Source organism: Oncorhynchus tshawytscha, linkage group LG19 (genome assembly GCF_018296145.1).
Source record: "Oncorhynchus tshawytscha isolate Ot180627B linkage group LG19, Otsh_v2.0, whole genome shotgun sequence".
NCBI lineage: Eukaryota > Metazoa > Chordata > Actinopteri > Salmoniformes > Salmonidae > Oncorhynchus > Oncorhynchus tshawytscha.
Genome location: NC_056447.1, coordinates 10,260,730 through 10,268,399, shown reverse-complemented (window position 1 = coordinate 10,268,399; position 7,670 = coordinate 10,260,730). Strand labels below are relative to the sequence as shown.

General features: G+C 40.3%; 1 protein-coding gene across 4 annotated transcripts in view; it reads left to right on the top strand.

The window, feature by feature from the left end:
- The first annotated feature begins 5,142 nt into the window (after positions 1-5,142).
- The window catches only part of LOC112218346 (lissencephaly-1 homolog B), a 32,713-nt gene continuing 30,185 nt past the window's right edge, over positions 5,143-7,670 (top strand). For 3 of the 4 annotated variants that reach the window (XM_024379055.2, XM_024379056.2, XM_042301342.1), the window contains exon 1: positions 5,143-5,313. The gene's annotated coding sequence lies outside the window, so the exon portion shown is untranslated. Of the gene's footprint in view, positions 5,314-6,663; positions 6,796-7,670 lie in introns of all 4 variants that reach the window. The other variant, XM_042301343.1, reaches the window with a different exon arrangement.

The following is a 7,670-nucleotide window of genomic DNA, read 5'->3' as shown; positions in this document are numbered from 1 at the left end:
CCTTGGCACAAAGTTATTATATTATACTCTAGGCCTATCCATAGGCTTCAATGCCATTCATACTTGAAGTTGATACAACTATGATAGCTGAGGTTTAGGTTCTGAACTAATAGTCATACCAATCTAATGTTTTTACAGTCCATACACAGATCAGCTACGTACTGTAGCTAGCTACACATCCATAGGCAGTTATTTTTATCCTCCACTACACAATAAGCAAGTAAATATTTGACTACCTTACTTCAGCTGCATTGCAAGGCAAGCTTATAAATTGTACATTCAATGCTTTAGCTAGCTAGATTCTTTACATCCACTGTTTCACAAGACTGGTTTGCTGGTTTTTGTGTCCCTAAAACTAACACGAATTACAAATTAATTCTAACACTAGCTAGTCAAGTAACTTGCTAAATGGAGGTTTTCATGAACTATGACAATATGCACAAACATCTCTACATTAAACATTCCTCTCAATTGTACTTTTTTTGCTTGACTCGACTTCATAAAAATGTACATTTAGTTCCACCGTAATGTTTTGTCAGCCATCTTTGAACGCCGCAAGGGTGGCTCGCATCAAAATTCGTCATTGGAACCACTGTTCATAAAAAACCTTAACACGTGTGCATTTGGGTCCCAACTCCCCCTTGTGGTGGTCTGGAGCAATGAAGCTGGGTACCTCAAGTCCCGCGGTGCATGCTCACAACTTTTAAAGGAGGATCACTAAGTGCTGTTAATGTGAAGTGGAAACGTCTAGGCGTAACAATGGCTCAACTGCGAAGTGATAGGCCACACAAGCTCACAGAACGGGAGTGCTGAAGCGCATAAAAATAATCTGTCCTCTGTTGCAACATTCACTACCTAGTTCCAAACTGCCTCTGGACGCAACATCAGCACAAGAACTGTTCGTCGGGAACCGAGCAGCCGCACAAGCCTAAGATCCCCATGCACAATGCCAAGTGTTGGCTGGAGTGGTGTTAAGCTCGCAGCCATTGGACTCTGGAGCAGTGCAAACGGGTTTGGCAGATGCCAGGAGAATGCTACCTACCCGAATGCATAGTGCCAACTCTATAGTTTGGTGGAGGAAAAATGGTCTGGGGCTGTTTTTCATGGTCCGAGCTAGGCCCCTTAGTTCCAGTGAAGGGAAACCTTAACACTACAGCATACGCAATTTTGTGCTTCCAACTTTGTGGCAACAATTTGAGGAAGGCCCTTTCCTGTTTCAGCATGACAAATCCCCCATGCATAAAGCGAGGTCCATACAAAAATGTGTAGAGATAGCTGTGGAAGAACTTGACTGGCCTGTACAAAGCCCTGACAACTCCATTGAAGCAAAGGGGGACCAACTCCATATAAATGCCCATGATTTTAGAATGAGGTGTTCAACGAGCAGGTGTCCACATACTCTTAGTCATGTAGCGTAGCTAGACACACACACCTCTCCAGTAAAACCAGAATACTGGACACCAGAATGTGTCAGTCTGTGTACACGTACGAACAATGCTACAGCATACAATGACATTCTAGACATTTCTGTGCTCCCAATTTTGTGGCAACAGTTTGGGAAAGTCCCTTTCCTGTTTCAGCATGACAATGCCCCTGTGCACAAAGCAAGGTCCATACAGAAATGGTTTGTTGAGATTGGTGTGGAAGAACTGTCCTGCACAGAACCCTGACCTCAACCCCATCGAACACCTTTGGGATGAATTAGAACTCCGACTGCGAGCCAGGCCTAATCGCCCAACCTCATTAATGCTCTTGTGCCTGAATGGAAGCAAGTCCCCGCAGCAATGTTCCAACATCCTAGTGGAAGGCCTTCCCAGAAGAGTGGAGGCTGTTATAGCAGCAATGTTCCAACATCCTAGTGGAAGGCCTTCCCAGAAGAGTGGAGGCTGTTATAGCAGCAATGTTTCAACATCCTAGTGGAAGGCCTTCCCAGAAGAGTGGAGGCTGTTATTACAGCAAAGGGGGGACCAACTCCATAATAATGCCCATGATTTTGAAATGTGATGTTTGATGAGCAGGTGTCCATATACATTTAGTCGTGTAGTGTATGTTATGAATTGCAATTCATACAATATGTTACGAGTTCGCAAAACTTATTTGATTAATTCCAATTTGTTTTGGCTAACGTTAGCTAGGTATAGTCTAAAATGAGAATGCCTGATGGGATTGTGCAAAGGTAATTCTCTTTGCACACCCAACAGCATCCAGGTCTCCACCGAATATGGATGGGAGTCACAGCTGTTTGACTGAGGTAAACAATGCAATTGTATAAACAATTATTGCATATACTGTAGTCTTTCAAATTTGTGATTGACTTGGAGTTGTTTGTCTTACTATTTTAGTATAACGTACTTTCAGATCACTGAAACCCCACCTGATGTGGGAATTGTCGAACTACACTACCAGTCAAAAGTTTGGACACCTACTAATTCCAGGGTTTTTCTTTAATTTTACTATTTTCTACATTGTAGAATAATAGTGAGACTTCAAAACAATGAAATAACACACATTGACACATGTAGTAACCAAAAAGTGTTAAACAAATCAAAATATATTTGAGACTCAAATATAGATTTGTTTAACACTTTTTTTGGTTACTACATGTGTCAATGTGTGTTTTTGTCTTCACTATAATTTTACAATGTAGAAAATAGTACAAATAAAGAAAAACCCTGGAATTAGTAGGTGTCCAAACCTTTGACTGCTACTGTATATATGTATGGGGGATACAACCATCCCTGCTCTGCAGATTTTGCTGCGAAGAGACAGAATCATTAGATCATTTGTTTTGCTACAGTCAATACAGTAAGTAGCTTGTTTTTGGTCGCAGGTTTAGGAATGGCTGAAGAATTGCAACATTTACCTGGAGCTAACTCTGCAAATAGCACTGCTGGTGATTTGAAAAGTCAGTCAATCGATCAATAATATACTAATACTTTTAGCAAAATATGTATCTTTTAATTTACAATCTGTAAAAACTGAGAATAGAAAAGTTTAGAAACTTATTTTTTAACAGCACAGTTGAAATATACATGGCAAATAGAAATCAATTGGAAATGACGCAGACAATTACATTGACGAAAGCCACAATCTATATGCAATATTAAAGCAGATTTTTCTTCACTGCCTCAGCATCCGACATCTTCTGCACAACTCTGACCTTGGACACCTCCGATCCCCAGCAACATGGGCACCCCTATAGTTGACACACACCATTTTCCCCCACAGAAACTACACATTCCTCCGTCCCATGTCCTCCTGCACACACTTCCCTCATCTTGGATTCTTTTACCTTTGTCAGATAAAAACTCTTAATCAAAGCAAAAAAAAAGAAGATTCTGTCACCACTCTCCCCACCTGGTCTGCGTCTCACCAAATGGCAGGCATCACCAACACCAGGAATATTCAACTTAAATTGCTCCACCTCCACACTTAACGCTACCCCAGAAATGACTCCCTTCAATGGTGCCTTAAGCGCAAAGCAAGATACAGGTCTATCCTTAAATTGCATCACACAGAGCGCTTGATCCCTCTGATCTGAAGAAACACAAAAGTCCACTTTGGGTTACCTTTCACTGACTCAACAGCACCCACCAACTTTTCCAACAAACCTGAAACCACCCATGGATCAGCCAAAAGCAGTGGTGGAAAAAGTACAAAAATCTCATACTTGAGTAAAAGTAAAAAATACTGTCATAGAAAATGAGTCAAGTGAAAGTCACCCAGTAAAATAGTACTTCAGTAAAAGTCTAAAAGTAGTTTGTTTTAAATATGCTTGAAAATTAAAAGTAAATGTAGCTGCTGAAATATACTTAAGTATTAAAAGTATGAATAATAAAAATTATATTATAATGCAAACAAGACGGCACACTTTTTCTTGTTTTTTTTTCTCGTATTTATGGAGAGCCAGGGTCATAGTCCAACACTCAGACATAATTTAAAAACAAAGCATTTGTGTTTAGTGAGTAAGCCAGATCAGATGTAGTAGGGATGACCAGGGATGTTCTCTTGATACGTGTACGAATTGGACTATTTTCTGTCCTGCTGAGCATTCAAAATGTAACAAGTACTTTTGGGTGACAGGGAAACTGTATAGAGTAAAAAGTACATCATTTTCTTTAGGAATGTAGTGAAGTAAAAGTAGTGAAATATAAATAGTAAAGTACAGATACCACAAACTACTTAATTAGTACTTTAAAGTACTTTACACCACTGGCCAAAAGGCCTGGTTCCACCCTCTTCAAAAATATCACTCACACTGGACCAAACGTATCTATCATAACTATGTCCTTAAACCAAATACCCGACTCAATATTAAACTTCTCCAAGCCAAAATATCATTTTAGCCTCCTCCAGGGACATGCTAAACCCAATAGTCCCTCCACCTCAAACACCCATTAGTTCAACACTCCAAGACTCCAGTGCTGTAGTCACTAGTTACCACAGAATTGGCCTTATCGTAAAAATGTATGATTTAAAAAAAGAGGTCTTAATTTAAGGTTTGGCATACGATTAGCAGTGTGGTCAAGGTTAGGTTTAAAATCAGATTTTAAGATCAATTGTAGAAATAGGCATGGTTTATTCCTTTGTGGCTGTGGTAACTAAATTACGACCATGTGATGTGGGAAGGAACGGCCTGATATTTGATTGATGGAAAAATTCAGCCAATGGTTGCAGCAATAGGCGGCTGTGTCAGGGAATTTATTGGTCATGAGTAAAACGTCCTGCACCCAGAGCCATCGTGTATTTACTAATGCAGACAGATTACAAGCAAAAGCATGCGTTACAGCTGTGCAAACCCCGGATTTACATCTACAAACCATTTTGAAACAAATTAGACGTTAAATTTGTAAACTCCGAGTTTCCAGATTCGGCATGTGCAAATATGTTTTATTCACAGAAGATTCACAATTCGAAGTTTTCTAAATGAGTTGAATGCTTGCAAATGTGAAATTACATTTTTCACACATAATACAAGGTTGCGAAATTAAATGACACATTTGCGAATTATGATACAAACATGCAAAATTAAGTAACACATTTGCTTATCGGATCTCAATGTGCGACCAGGAAATTCAACATGTGCGTACTTTTAGTATCCGGTGTCCCAAACCTTCCTCGAGGACAGTTGGACTGCGCGTGCGCGCCGTGCTGCCAGCCCACGCGCGGTCCGGAGGCGGTAGTGACGCCTGACTGAAATACAGCAGCAGAAAACAAGATGTCACCCAGCAGGGTCTGAGCAAAAACAAAACATTTGATCGCCTTTTTTATTATCGCAGAACAAGGACTATGAGACAGATCATTCATAGAAGGGTGAGTTGATCTGGTTTTGCCATAAAACGAAGCGGCAATGATGACGATGTGGCTGCAGATTTATTTGTGTGCGCCTCCCGTCTGTTTCAAAATGGCGAAGAGGCTGTTACAGTAACATAAGGTTGGGAAACTGATTCTTGTAGCTAGATAATGTCATGCTCTGATACATTTCTTATGTTGCCTCACAGTGAATGTTTTGGCATTTGCATCGAGTTTGTTTACATGGCACGTTAACTGGATGGATTTTAAACATGGCTATTTTATATAGCAATTAACCACGGTTCAATTGGTTCACTTTAATGGTCGGGAGGTGATTGATTAACTAACGTTAGATATTTATGTACGTTATGTTGAGACGACAATGTCATGTTTGACAAGAGGACTTTGGTAGTAAAATGGTAACGAATCAGCTGCATTTCTTTAGCCATCCCGTTAGGTGGCTAGTTAGTTAGCTGGAAGGGCGTGTGAATTGGCCATCACTGCAACCATGTCCCAGCTGGCTAGCTAACGTTAGCTGTTAACATTCCTTCGATGTTAGCTATATCATACATTGGTAAATTGGCTAAACCACATATTTTAGTCTCACCTTTGCAGTAATGCAAATGTTTAATCTTGCTAAGGAGTTGCCGACTTATGTAATGTTAACCACTAACGTTAGCTACCTAGCTGGCCTTTTGGAAAGTTAGCTAGTCAGCAAACTGTTCATTTCAGAAGGTTAGCTATCTATCTAAATGGTTTCCTGTTAACGTTAACTAAATTAGTAACACTTTCTTGCTTTGGCGGTGGTTCATCATAAATAAGTTACACAGAACGTGGTTCTGTGGTTGGCTGGCGGCCACCTTCCAGAGGAAGAGCGGTCCATCTCGGCAGAAAACCTGTCTCCCTCCAGCAGGTGGCGTTTCGCCCACCAAGCAAGGCGTTTTGGTATGGAGGGCAATGGGTGTCAAATTTGGTAAACAACAACAAATGTATGGCTTGTTTGCTATGGGATTTTTATTTGCTCAAATAGACATTTCGTCATGTTTAAGTTGTTAGCAGTGTACTGATATAAGTAGGACGCAACATGGCGTCAACTGTGAGAAAAAAACACTGAGTTGTCTTGAGATTCAAGGAATGAGGCTTGATTTGATTTATTAGGATCCCGATTAGCTGACCCCAATGGCGACAGCTAGTCTTGAAAAAGGGGTTACATACAGGACTTTACAATTTACATACATTTTAAAATCATTTAGTGTGTGCATCTATCAGTTACACATACATGTCAGTATATAAACAGAATATAAACAGTATGTCACATGGGGGAGAGGCGTTGTGCCGTGAGGTGTTGCTTTATTTCTTTCTTGAAACCAGGTTTGCTGTTCACTTGTACTATATAAGATGGGAGTTCCATGCACTCATGGCTCTGTATAGTACTGTACATTTCCTTGAATTTGTTCTGGACCCGGGGACGGTGAAAAGACCCCTTGTGGCATGTCTGGTGAGGTAAGTGTAAGTTGAATATTCAATCAATTTTGGAATTTGTAACATTAATGTTTCTTATAAAAACAAGAAGTGACACAAGACATGCAGTTCTGTTCTCTGCCAGCTGCAGCACTTGCCCATATGACTGGACAATAATCAAGATGAGCTAAAACTAGAGCCGGCAGGACTTGCTTTTTGGAGTGTGGTGTCAAAAAAACATAGCATCTCTATATTATAGACAGACCTCTCTCATCTTTACAGCCATTGAATCTATATGTTCTGACCATGACAGTTTTACAATCTGTCTAATGTCATATCTAGGGTGTTCCTAATTTGTGGTGTGTTGCTTAGGGCACTATCCCAAGTTGATAACTACATAAGTCTACAGCTGAAAGGCACCAGCTGAAAGGCAGTCTACAGGGATGACCTATTGACCTCGGAGTAAATTTTCAACTTTACTAAGGCTGGTATTTTGTTCAGACCCTTAAGTGATCCGAGCATAAATTCTCAGTAAATATTCCATTTTACGTGTGCGTTTATGTTTACATAAGCGCACATGCCAAGGGAAAGAACCAAGTATCCTGATGGACTCATTCTGAACAGGTTGCAACCTGACTTCATCAAATAATTTCCATATCAATGGAGGTCAGTAAGAGTTTACGTCAACCTCAACACATATGTTAAGGTGTCCGGTAGTAGTTTTACTGCACATTAATGTGTCTTACACCATTATAGACTCCTTCATACCTATCACCACTATCTCATAGCTATGTTATCCACTGAGGAGCTAACCTCTTGACGGAAGTACTCTATAAGCACTGAACCAGTCGTACGCGGTGTGATCATGGTTCATGACTCCTGAATGGAGGGTTCTATTAGAGGTATATGTGTTGACC